This window comes from Carcharhinus amblyrhynchos, chromosome 10 (genome assembly GCF_965287045.1).
Source record: "Carcharhinus amblyrhynchos chromosome 10, sCarAmb.v2.hapA, whole genome shotgun sequence".
Lineage (NCBI taxonomy): Eukaryota > Metazoa > Chordata > Chondrichthyes > Carcharhiniformes > Carcharhinidae > Carcharhinus > Carcharhinus amblyrhynchos.
In genome coordinates this window covers 73,138,152-73,151,823 of record NC_137333.1, presented here as the reverse complement: position 1 = coordinate 73,151,823, position 13,672 = coordinate 73,138,152, and the positions used below count along the sequence as shown (strand labels likewise).

The window sequence follows — 13,672 nt, the reverse complement described above, 5'->3', positions numbered from 1 at the left end:
GGGGATTCTATGATGTCAACATGAGTGTGGGGCAGTCTTGCCCAGCCAGGTGGTTTTAACCTGCCTGTCATTTTCACATGTTGGGGAAAGTAATTGGCCCCAATTATGAGGGACATGGACAGAGTGGATAAGTAGCAGCTATTCTCCTTAGTTAAAGGGTCAGTCACAAGGGGACATAGGTTCAAGGTAAAGGGCAGGAGGGGATGTGAGGATAAACTGATTTACCCAGAGGATGGTCTGGAATGCACTGCCTGGGAGAGTGGTGGAGGGGGGATGCCTCACATCCTTTAAAACGTATTTGGATGAGTACTTGGCAGGTCACGTAAGGCTGTGGGCCAAGTGCTGGCAGATGGGATTAGGTGGAAGTTCAGGCGTTTCTAATGTGTTGGTGCAGACTCGATGGGCCGAAGGGCCTCTTCTGCACTGTATGATTCTACCCATCGATTGAATCATTGTCCAGAAACTTCGACTATGTTTTTTTTGGACAGTTTTGATTGTATCAGACACAAAGGTCATTGTTTCTCTACGTGAGCTGCCGCCTGCGCAGTGCAGGCTGGTGTATCAGCCAGAGAGAGGGCTGCTTGATGCTGCATTGGGACGGCCGCTGATGGGGCAGGAGGTGCGGCTGCGGCACTCTCAGCAAGCCTCACATCCCCTCCTGCTACAAAGCGCAGCATGTCCTCCAGGACTGTCACAGCGCCGTGTATCCCCTCCCCAAAGCAGCAGCGCTGCAGACCCGCACTCAAACAACAACACTTCACAGTCAGAGACTAAAGGAAAAGATTACAAAGAGAGAGAGAGACTGGAGCTGATAATGTAAGTACTGTCTTTAAACGCAGCATTACTGAATTGATATTTTGTGTGGTGGAAAATGTGAGTTTCGTCTTGGTCAAAATCTGTGAAATGAATCAGCAGTGAGGAACTGAAATGGATAAGGAGAGAGAGAGAGAGCAGTCTCAGTGAGGCAGCAATCCCTCCCTTCATTGTCTCCTTTCAGTCGCTATGGCTGCATCAGCAAGGATACAAAGTGGTTCAATGCTGTGGATACCCCAGGCAGTATCTCACTCCCTGCGATCACGGCAGCCTTAATGCGCAGCAGCAAACTGCAGTCATCTCGATCAAAGCATTGACATGATGTGGTGCAATATGGTTGTATCACGGAAGTAAAGATGACCTGATGGACCAGTTCAGATCATTTAGTTAGGCAAGTCTTGATCCTAAGGATGACAGGAGGTTCACGTTGGTTTTTCAAATGGTAGTGAATTATTTTGTTCCCATTATAATAAAGAAACAATGAGTAAAGCAGGCTAATTTGTAGTGCAGAGGGGGTTCGGTGTTGTCTAATGATTAAGTGTGAAACCCAAATTAGTAATGTAGTTAATTGAGCTAATCTTTATCAGGGGCAAATATTTTATTTGTTCATTTAAACTGACAAAAGTTATACTGTTTTCTCGTCCTAAACTGAAAATTACACCATTAACCTGGTGAGATTCAATCTGAAAATTGTCATTGTTTCTATTAAATACAACTAAGAAACTACAATGGAAGACTGAAACCCACTCTGACGTCCTGAACAGCTATCTATATTGCACCCTTCTTAAATTTGATTTATTATTATTACATGTATTGGGATACAGTGAAAAGTATTGGTTTTTGCACGCTACACAGACAAATCATACTGTTCATAGAATACATAAGGGAGAAGGAAAGGAGAGGGTGCAGAATGTAGTATAACGGTCATACCTAGGGTGTAGAGAAAGATCAGCTTAATATAATGTAGGTCCATTCAAAAGTCTGAGGGCAGCAGGGAAGAAGCTGTAATTGAGTTGGTTGGTATGTGATCTCAGACTTTGGCCTTTAAAATATTTATTCTCACTGATGTTTGAAAGGTCTTCAGAACAATGCTGCTAATTGTAGCAAATTTAAAACCGTAATGCCATCCACACAAAAAACATGCTGATCAGCAAATGTGAAATCCTGTATTATTTAACAGCTGCTGGACAACTGGAAAGGGTTAACATTAAAGACCCTTCCTGGACTAATTTGCCAATCTAGAATTACAATGCCTGGCCTTACTTCAAATACCGAGGGATTTGAAGGTTGTTTGCTTGTAAACCTGAGCTCAAAATCTAATTAAAAGAAGTCACAAACACCCATTGTGCAGAATCCTGTGCCCCAGGGAAATGAAGACTGTGCAGTTGGTCAGTAACCATGAACAAAAAGTGTGGCTGAATTATCCCACTTTCATCCTTTGGGTTAAAAGTCATAATTTTGAGCAACTTTTGGTTTCTGAAACATTTCATCATGATTTTGTGATATATGGTTCCGTGCTTTGCTTTGTGTGCTCTTGGTTCCTGACTGAACAAAACAACAAGGCCTATTGCTGAGGTGTAAATTGCAAGTTCCCAGTCAGCCTGACAAAGCGAATAGGAACTGAAGAGGTGGAGGGGATACTTACAAGCACCTTGTCCCTTGAAATATTAACTTGCTGATAAAGCAGGTATTTGCAAAGGTTAGCAAGCCATACTGACAGGAAAGCAATCTTAATCTTGTCATCTGACTTTGTTCCTGGTTTGTGCCTAGAGGTGAACTCTCACAGAAATGATATTTATTAATGGACGGCGCAGTGTTAGCACAGGGGTTAGTTGCTTCACAGTGCCAGTTCTGGTCTTGGGTGAGTGTCTGGTGTTTGCACGTTCTCCCTGTGTCTGTTTGGGTTTCCTCCCACAGTCCAAAGATGTGCAGGTTAGGTGGGTTGGCCATGCTAAAGATAGTATTCAAAGATGTGTAGATTAGGGGGATCAATGGGATACAGTTATGAGGAGAGGGTAGGGTGTGGGCTGGGTAAGATGCCTTGTAGGAGCACACTCAATGGGCCAAATGGCCTCTTTCTGCATTGCTGGGATTCTGTGATTAGAAATGAAAATTGAATTCAGAACTCACATCAAGGATGGGGCTTAGTCAGATGAAGGAAAGAGAGGATTTGGATGTACTTTGGGGAATGTATCAATCTTCACTATGAATTAACTTTCAATACCTGGTGATAGCCCTAACATGATGTCTATTGGCAAGCCCCCACCAAACAAACAGACATCTGTTGAACCTAAAATGCATCAAGTATGTAATTACCTGTCTACTTCACATGTATAAGTGCATCCTTGTACCATGACACTTACGTAATTGAACAGATAAGGGGGACCTCTGCAATTACTCCAGCTTCATTTTGAATATGTATTCGTAATTCCTGATAAATAATGTGCGCGCATTGGAAACAGAAGTTCCTAGAAAGCGTATCAAATGGTTGTCTTTTCAAAACTGTTGTCTTGTCAAAACTGTCATCTGCCAAAGACAGGTCAGAAGTAGCCACATGGACAATGATTGCTATGGAAATGCCTACCTACATGACAATGTTGTGCGTGAAGCCTTGCATCGGGAGTATGTATTTGTAAAGTTTACATATTAGTCTGGATCTCTACGTTTTTATTCATTCGTGTGACATGGATATTGCTGGCTGGCCAGCATTTATCGCCCACCCCTAGTTGCCCTTGAGAAGGTGATGGTGAGCTGCCTTCTTGATTTCCTGCAGTTCACCCACAATGTTCTTAGCTAGGGAATTCCAGAACGTTGATCCAGTGACTGTGAAGGAATGGGGTCATATTTCCAAGTCAGGATGAGACTTTGAAGGAAAACTTGCAGATGATGGTGTTCCCATGTATCTGCTACCCTTATCCTCGTAGATGGAAGCGGCCGTGGGTTTGGAAGGTGCTGTCTAAGGATTTTTGGTGAATTGCTGCACTGCACCTTGTAGCTAGTACATACTGTTGCTACTGAGCGTCAGTGGTGGAGGGAGTGAATGTTTGTAGATAAGGTGTCAATCAAGCGGGCTGCTTTGTCCTGGATGTTGTCAAGCTTCTTGAATGTTGTTGGAGTTGCACTCACCCAGGCAAGTGGGGAGTATTCCATCACACTCCTGACTTGTGCCTTGTAGATGGTGGACAGGCTTTGGGGAGTCAGGAGGTGAGTTACTCACCACAGTATTCCTAGCTTCTGACCTGCTCTTGTAGCCACTGTGTTTATGTGGTGAGTCCAATTGAGTTTCTGGTCAACGGTAACTCCAAGGATCTCTACTTCCTTTTGTTCCCTCACCACAAACTCTGTTGCCTAGCTACTGACTCCAGCCCTTTCTATGGCAATGTCTGAGACTGAACCAGGCTGTTCACAACCTTGTTGTATTTGACCCCGAGATGAGCTTCTGGTCACATATCCCTGTTGTCACTAAGAATGCCTGACTCCGCCTCATCTGTAATTGAATCTCTTATTCATGCCTTTGTTACCTCTAGATTTGACCATTCCAAAGCTCTCCTGCCTGGTCTCCCGTCTTCCACCCTCTCAGCTTGAGGTCATCTAAAAAATTGCTACCATTGTCCTACCCCACACCAAGTATTGTTAGCCTATCACCACTGTCCTTGCTAATCTCCATTGGTTACACCTTTTCTTTAAAATTCTCCACTTTGTTTCCTTCTAGTGATTATTCTTAGAAATTATTCAACAAACATTTAAATGCTGCGCTATTCTTGCCCTATATCTCCTTTTCTGCAAGATATGCATTTCTATATATGGCCTTAATTTCCATATGAAGACAAGAGAGCCATTTGTCATTCTGAAAGACTCATCTATTCATTTCTCATAGGCTCAGTCCAGATGAGGTAGGATCATTAGTCCATTTGGTTCAATCCTTTCACAATATGAGCTGGACTCTCTTTCCCTTACATCCAGCTGAGTTTTAAATTGGTCTAGAGTATTGCATGGGGCATCCTTCTTAGCAATCCCTTCCAATACCCTCTGTTCAGGAAAGAGTATCTGCTCATATTGGTATTTCTAAGGTTTGCTGTGGCTCAGTTGGTGGCACTCCTTCAGAAATAAGAAATATTAAGAACATAAGAAATAGGAGCAGGAGTAGGCCATCTAGCCCCTCGAGCCTGCCCTCCCATTCAATAAGATCATGGCTGATCTGAAGTGGCTCAGTTCCACTTTCCCGCTTTCTCCCCATAACCCTTAATCCCCTTGCCTACCAAAAACCTATCTACCCGTGTCTTAAATATATTTAGTGAGGTAGCCTCCACCACTTCAACGGGCAGAGAATTCCAGAGATTCACCACCCTTTGAGTGAAGAAGTTCCTCCTCAACTCTGTTCTAAACTGCTCCCCCGCCATCTTGAGGCTGTGCCCCCTAGTCCTGCTGTCCTTTCTGAGCGGGAAGAACCTCTCAACCTCTACCCTATCCATTCCCTTCATCATCTTATACGTCTCTATAAGATCCCCCCTCATCCTCCTAAACTCCAGTGAGTACAAGCCCAGTCTATTCAGCCTCTCTTAAGAACATAAGAAATAGGAGCAGGAGTAGGCCATCTAGCCCTTCGAGCCTGCCCCGCCATTCAATAAGATCATGGCTGATCTGTCGCTGCTCAGTTCCACTTTCCCGCCCTCTCCCCATAACCCTTAATCCCCTCTCTTATCAAGAACCCATCAACCCGCTTCTTAAAAATATTTAGCGAGGCAGCCTCCACCACTTCAACGGGCAGAGAATTCCAGAGATTCACCACCCTTTGAGTGAAGAAGTTCCTCCTCAACTCCGTTCTAAACCGCCTCCCCCTTATCTTGAGGCTGTGCCCCCTAGTCCTACTGTCTTTTTTGAGCGGGAAGAGTCTCTCCACCTCTATCCTATCCATCCCATTCATCATCTTATACGTCTCAATGAGATCTCCCCTCATAGTTCAACCCCCTCAACTCTGGTATCAGCCTAGTGAACCTCCTCTGCACTCCCTCCGAGGCCACAATATCCTTGCGCAAGTGCAGCGAAGCGACCAAAACTACACACAGTACTCCAGCTGCGGCCGCACCAGTGCCCTGTACAGTTCCTTCCTCTGGGCCAACAAATAGGTTGTGGGTCCAAGACCTCACCCATGGATTTAAGCACAAAACTCTAAACTGACGCTGCAGTTCTGTTGGAGGTGACACCTTTTGGATGAGATGTTAAATGCTTGAAGGTGGTTTCCAAAAATCTCATGGCACAATGTTAAAGCAAAGAGGATTCATCCCTGGTCTCCTGTCCAATATTTATCACTCAGCCAACATCACACAAGCAGATTATCTGGTTGTTCTCACTTTGCTCTTTGTTTTTCCCAAGTTACAGCAATATTCATACTTGGGCTTGGCTGGAAAGTGTTTTGAAGCATCCTGTGATCATGAAAGTTGCAAATTGTTTTTGTAATGCTGAACCTAAGTCTTTGGTTGTGTTATGCTGGTGTATCTAAGTGGCTTTTTTTTATTCATTCATGGGACATGGGTGTCACTGGCTGGCCAGCATTTATTGCCCATCCCAAGTTGGGGTCCCATGGGTAGTTGAGAGTCAACCACATTGCTGTGGCTCTGGGAGTCACATGCAGGCTAGACCAGATAAGGACAAAATATTTCCTTCCCTTAAGGATATTAGTGAATCAAGTGGGTTTTTTCTGACAGTCGCCAATGGTTTCATGGTCTTCAGTAGATTTTTAATTCCAGATTTTTTTTATTGAATTCAAAATTCCACCATCTGCTGTGGCGGGATTCAAACTAGAGTCCTTAATATAGGGGCAGCGTGGTGGCGCAGTGGTTAGCACTGATGCCTCTCAGTGCCAGGGACCCAGGTTCAATTCCAGCTTAGGGTGACTGTGTGGAATTTGCACATTCTCCCCCATCCCTGCATGGGTTTCCCCTGGGTGTTCCGGTTTCCTCCCACAGTCTAAAGATGTGCAGGTTAGGTGCATTGGCCATATTATACTGCACCTTAGTGTTCAAAGATGTGTACGTTAGGGGGATTAGCAAGGTAAATATGTGGGGTTATGGGGATAGAGGCTGGGTGGGATAGTTGTCAGTGCAGGCTGGAAGGAATGGTTTGATGGAGGCCGAATGGCCTTTTTCTGCACTGGAGGAATTCCGTGATTTTATGGTGCACCAACTAGGGCCAAATGAATCAACTAAATTTCAAGTATTGTATTTATCCGAACTCGTAACAGGGGCTCCACAAATGAGGCGGTGGCCATTTTTAGCAGTAAACAGGGAAATTCAGCTGAGGTAAAAGGGGAAACTGAAAGCTGGCACTCATCTTTATGCTAATTGCTCGAGTGTGTTGATCATTAAAATCTTCCAACATCTGTCTTCACAGGAAAATGATCAAGATTCCAGAACTCGGATCTTAAAATAGCTTAAAAAATATTAGGATGCCATCATGGATCAGTACCTCTGATAACACACACTGCAGCTCCAAAAATATTCATTTCGTGCTGACTTTCATGGATGTGATTTCAGCGCAATAACATTTTTGGTAGTAAATTCTGCAGTGGGGGCCAATTCTGTCTGCAGCTAAGATGTTAGAAATTCCATTCGCAGTGTTTTAAGTCGAAATATTAATGATGTTTGCCTGTTGCAGCATCAGCTGATGTTGGTTGAATTGCCTTTCAGTGGAAGCCTGCAACTTGACAAAATGTTCAAGAGAGATCGCTAGATTAAGAAGCGAGCTTTTAAAGGATTTCCTTCACATAAAGAAGGATTTGCCTCTGATAGCGAAGAGGCTATTAGGCCCAAGTTAATGGTGCTAAGTACCTGGTATGGAATTCTCAATGGATGGCCTCTTGTTTGCAATTGCAATGGAGGGGAAGCAGTACAGGATGCATGAATGAAAGTGCAGCAGCATATTTTGTTAAATAGGAATAGAAACGTGACAAGGCCAGCTTCTATTAAGAACATAAGAACATAAGAAGTAGGAGCAGGAGTAGGCCATCTAGCCCCTTGAGCCTGCCCCGCCATTCAATAAGATCATGGCTGATCTGTTGTGGCTCAGTTCCACATTCCCGCCCTTGCCCCATAACCCTTAATCCCTTAATTCCCTTAACCCTTAATTCTATTGCACAACCCTTTGTTGCGCTGGGAAGGTGACGATGGGACTACTTCTTAAACCACAGGAGCTGGTTAACATATTTGAATAGAATACATCTGAAACTTTTTAAAATGCTATTTTAGTATTTAGGGGTGGCACAGTGGTTATCACTGCTGCCTCACAGCTCCAGTGACCCAAGTTCAATTCCTGGCTTGGGTGACTGTGTGAAGTCTGCACGTTCTCCCTGGGTCCGCGTGGGTTTCCTCCGGGTGCTCCTGTTTCCTCCCACACTCCAAAATATGTATTGGTTAGGTGCATTGGCCATGTTAAATTCTCCTTCAGTGTACCCAAACAGGCACCGGAGTGTGGCAACTAGGGGATTTTCACAGTAACTTTCCTGCTCTGTTAATGTAAGCCTACTTGTAGCTAATTAATAAACTTCTTAACTTGATTATGCTAAGAGTCAAAAAAGGGATCTATGCAACTGTGTTACCCAGTCCATTGGTAGAAGAAATCAAACTGGTCTTAAATGTGAACATAAGCAGGAGAATGAGAGAGGGGGACAGAGAGACTTAGACCATAAGATCATAAGACATAGAAGCAGAAGAAGGCCATTCAGCCCGTTGAGTCTGCTCTCTCATTCCATGAGATCATGACAAGAGATGGACACTTGAAACACTATAGCATACAAGGCTACGGACCAAGTGTTGGAAAATGGGATTGTAGTAGATAGGTGCTTGATGGCTGGCACAGACATGACGGGCTGAAAGGCTTCTTTCTCTTCTGTAAAACTAAATGACTAATTTTGATATGGTGTCACTTTCCTTCTCCCCATAACCCTTGATTCCCCTACTGATTAAAAATCTGTCCATCTCAGACTTGAACGTACTGAATGACCTCTGTGGTAAAGAACTGCATGGATTCACGACTCACTGAGAGAAGAAATTCCTTCCCATTTCTGTCTTAAATAGGTGAGCATCAAATAAATTGGTTGGACTTTAACCTAGTGTAGTGAGACTTCTTGTGTTTACCCCAGTCCAACGCCAGCATCTCCACATCTTAAATAGGTGACCCTCCCTCTGATCCTGGATGCTCCCACAAGGAGAAACAACACCTCAGCATCTGCCCTGTCAATTCCTCTGAGAATCCTATGTGTCCCAATAAGGTCACCTCTCATACTTCTAAACTCTAAAAAATACAGGCCCAACCTATTTAACCTCTCCTCATCAGAAGATCCCTCCATACCCAGGATCAACCTTGTGAACTGCTCTGGGCGGCCTCTTTCCATAGGTAAGGGGGCTAAAACCGTTCAAACACTTGGATGTTAAGTTTGTTTATTAGTTACAAGTAGGCTTACATTGTAATGAAGTTACTGTGAAAATCCCCAAGTTGCCACACTCTGGCACCTATTCGGGTACACGGAGGGAGAATTTAGCATGGTCAATGCACCTAACCAAAAGAAGGCATAAAATACACAAGATCAACTATTTTTTTTAACCATTACTTCCTTTGTTGTATTGATTTTCGGAGGCTTCTGCACAGATTTTGGATTAGACTTCTTAAATTCATTTTAGTAATTGTGGTGTATTCTTTCATTCTGTTCTCAATGAGATTATTACGTGTTAATGATGGCTGTTATTAACAGGATTTTTGAAGATGCAGATATTCAATCCATGGCTATGTTAGCAGCTAGAGCTGCACTTTAGCTGCATACATGTCATATTAATTTATGTGCTCGCCAACAACCTCAGGAAGGAGTGATATATCTAATGCAGAGTATAATGTAATTCCCTTGTGGGACTACGCTACTCAGCCATTACATCATTGCTACACACTGCTGTCAACCATTTATATCCTGAATCTTTATGTAAACATGAACGTCTTCATTTTCTCTGATATCTACAAGGTATAATTTTCAAAACTTCAATGGATTCAGCTCTTTTGAAAATAAACTTTTACTCTGGGTGTTGGCTGAGCTGTATTTTATTGTGGAACAGGAAGCAATGGGAAGATGATGGATTGATATGGACTGTATTCTGTTTATTCATGCATGTTCTACAAAACACATCAGTTGTTGATTTATAGTCCAGTCTTATTTTGCTAGAATGCGTTCAGTCCACCTTTTGTCAAGCTAGGGGATGCATTTTGCAGCACAGTGGTTAGCATTGCTGCCTCATAGCACGAGGGGCCTGGGTCCAATTCCGAATTTGGGGTCATTGTCTGTGAGGACTCTGCACGTTCTCCACATGTCTGCAGGGGTTTTCTTTGGGGTGCTCCTGTTTCCTCCCACAATCTGAAAGACATGCTGGTTAGGTGCGTTGGCCACGCTAAATTCTCCCTCCGTTTACCCAAACAGGTGCCAGAGTGTGGCGATTGGGGGATTTTCACAGTAATTTCATTGCAGTGTTAATGTAAGTCAACTTGTGACACTAATAAAAAGAATATAGTCATTTGTGGCACAGAAGGAGAGCATTTCCAGTGTAGGATTACAGTAGCCAGTATACATTACAAAGCGTAAATGTTATGGATCCCTAATCTATTGTCATCCAGCTAGATACTGGGCAACAAAGTTACACTCTAGATCATAGGGTACACAAGGTCAGCTTGCAGGGGTGACTGGTGTTGCAGAATTGGAGAGAATGTCCAGTGCAATGCCTGAAATTTTCTAATGATGATGTTGAAACCAATTACATCTTCATTTGATGTCCATAGATGAACATTTTCCAGCAAAAATCATTAGATCACTAGACTGCAAACTGGAAGACTTGCCATTGTACACCCACAGGTACATGCAGCCTCTTAATACCTCACCCAAGTGACTACTCTTCATTTATGATCCTGTAGGGAAAGCATCAGCAAAATAAAATCAAAATTCAACTGTAGGCCATTGACACCAACCTCAAAGCTATTGGCATTCACTGTCTATTTAGCCCACATTTTAGTGATAAAGGGTGGGATATCTGGCTGATGGTTCCTCTCTCTGCCAAGTAACACTGAAGTCAGTTGCAGTGCCCCTTATGCCATCTTGGTTTAGAACCAGCTAACTCAGCACAGATGAGGAAATAAGTTTGAATTATTCTAATCATATTTTTTGGTACTGTTATTATCAATGATGAAGTTACCATTTTAGTTATCAGGAAAGAAAAGGTCTGAAGACTGACAAACAGGTTTATTTTATGTGAAGCATATTAAGAGGCCAGCCACACACTTCCCATTAGATTCTGTATCAGCTAACTTTAATGAAAAGATATGAACTTGGAAGCTGTCTCATCAACATCATTGCACAGGAAGGTAGTTTGAACCGAGAGGGTGAATTTTACTTAGGCTGCCAATACTGAGGAATTGAAGCCGAATTTGGGAAATCTATGTAAGCGGATAATGTCATTTTACAGAGCATTTTGTAATCTTAATTTTCTTGACCGAAAATGTTGCATTTGTTTACATACAAGTTCCTCAATGCCATTAACGACCCTTGGGTCACTGAGTTTTTTTTATTCATTCGTGGGCCATGTCGCTAGCTGGCCAGCATTAATTACCCATCTCTAGTTGCTGTTGGAGGGCAGTTGAGAGTCAACCACATTACTGTGGCTCTGCAGTCACATGTAGGCCAGACCAGGTAAGGATAGCAAGGGTGAGATTCTCTGCCCCCCACCCCTGCTAGCAGGAGGTGGGAATCTCCAATGACATCACCCTGTGCCAGTGGGACCAGAAAATCCCACCAATGTGAATGACTGGAGAATTCCTGCCTAGATTTCCTTCCCCCAAAGGACATTAATAAACTAGATGTTTTTTTTCCAACAATCAGCAAAGATTTCATAGTTGGTTGGTCCGTGACCTCTGAATTTGTATCCTTTTCCTGATGGAAGACTTTTCCAGATTTTTAAAAATTGAATTCAAATTCCGCCATCTGCCATGGTGGGATTTGACCCGGGTCCCTGGAACATTAGCTGAGTTTCTTGATTAATAGTTTTGTTATAATACCACTAGGCCATGACTTCCCATTTGATTCTGTATGATTACCTGCATGTAACAGAATGGTCCTTGGTTTTGGTTGTTTTAGCATTTTTTTTAACTTCTTTAATTATTTGATTACTCATAACGACAGTATACATTGTAATCATCACTGTCCGTTTGTAATTGTAGTCAGCTAATCTGTATCTTGCACTTTTTGTGGTTATTAAATCATGCAACCAGATCAGTTTTTTTAAACTCAATTCATTCCTTTTATGTTTTCTCCTCTGAACTTGTTTTCTGTGATCAAAAGGAACTGTGACTTGTGGAGTTTGTATCAAAATGTATCAGGGTATCTATCACATGTGCGTGCTGTCATTGGGATGGAACTGCTGAATGGGTTTTTTCCCTCTGTAAAGAACAAAGGGTTTGCCAACCACATTTTTCAGGAAGACAATGCCACTTTCGTGGTTTTTTTTTACTATTTAATGTGGAACAAGGAAATTGATGGAATAGACTGTGAACAATCTTTCATTGAATAGATGCATCTCGCAGCCTTCTCCAGATGCTGGGAGATTCGTTCTGGCGTGACCATGGGGGAAAAATAATCATCAGAACAGGTTTTATGCTGGTGGTAGTGACTCTCTGAAAACTGAGGATACGCTCAGTTGGAGTTATTACTCAGTGAAACAGGGATAAGGAAACCCACTGGAAGTCCGGAGCAACCGTGGATTGCTTGTTATAAGGACTGCAATTTGATGGAGAGTGCAATGTAACGTAAATGTTAAAGGGGAATGTTCCTTTATGTAGTTTAAACTGTAAGTTGTTTACAAAAGCAGGTGTTTAGCCAATAGTGATTTTAGTCACAGTACAGTAGAGGATTTAAAACATGAAATTTTGCAATCATTTTTTCAGCTAGTAATTGGACATTTGAAGATCTTTAAATGCTGTTGGTCTCCATGGAGATCGTAACAATGTACTTTATTGGCTTTAAAGCACTTTGGGATGTCCAGCGGTTGTGAAAGGTGCTAAATAAATGTAAGTTTTTAATTTTACGTGAGATATATTGCTACTGAAAGTGGAACGTTTCACCCAAGTACTTACAAGTCTGGCAGAAAACAGGTTACCTAAAGTGTGAAGCTCACTCTAATCTCAGGAGAACACCATATTAGTTAATTTATTGTCTTCTATTTCCAACCCAAGCTGTTTGAACTAATAACTTGTACTGAATTAAGGATATCTATATGGACTGATTGATCTGAATGGCTTGTTTCTGTGCTGTATGTTCCATGCAAGGCCAATGGTGCCTCGTCAGAGGGTTGAAACCACCCAGAATAATTTTCCTTTGGACTCTTACAGCCAACAGAGAGGATAGTGGAGCAGAGAGTGGGGGTCAATGGGTGCTATTCGGATTGGCGGTTGGTGACTAGTGGGGTGCCCCAGGGGTCGGTGCTGGGGCCTCAGCTATTTACCATTTATATAGATGATCTGGAGGAGGGAACCGAGTGTAGGGTGTCGAAATTTGCTGATGACACCAAGATTGGGGGAAAGGCAAATTGTGCGGAGGGTGTGGAGAGTCTGCAGAAGGATCTAGATAGGCTGGGCGAATGGGCCAGGAAATGGCAAATGGAATTTAATGTTGGCAAGTGTGAGGTGGTCCACTTTGGTAGGAAGAATGGTAGGAAGGACTATTACTTACGTGGCGAAAAACTGCAGCAGGCGACGGTGCAGAGGGACCTCGGGGTCCTTGTGCATGAGTCGCAAAAACCCAGCCTGCAGGTGCAGCAGGTGGTCAGGAAGGCGAATG

General features: G+C 43.0%; 1 protein-coding gene across 3 annotated transcripts in view; it reads left to right on the top strand.

Annotated features, from left to right (window-relative positions):
* The first annotated feature begins 683 nt into the window (after positions 1 to 683).
* sacs (sacsin molecular chaperone) overlaps positions 684 to 13,672 on the top strand; it is a 127,520-nt gene continuing 114,531 nt past the window's right edge. For all 3 annotated transcript variants that reach the window (XM_080197340.1, XM_080197338.1, XM_080197339.1), the window contains exon 1: positions 684 to 816. The gene's annotated coding sequence lies outside the window, so the exon portion shown is untranslated. The remainder of the gene's footprint in view (positions 817 to 13,672) is intronic.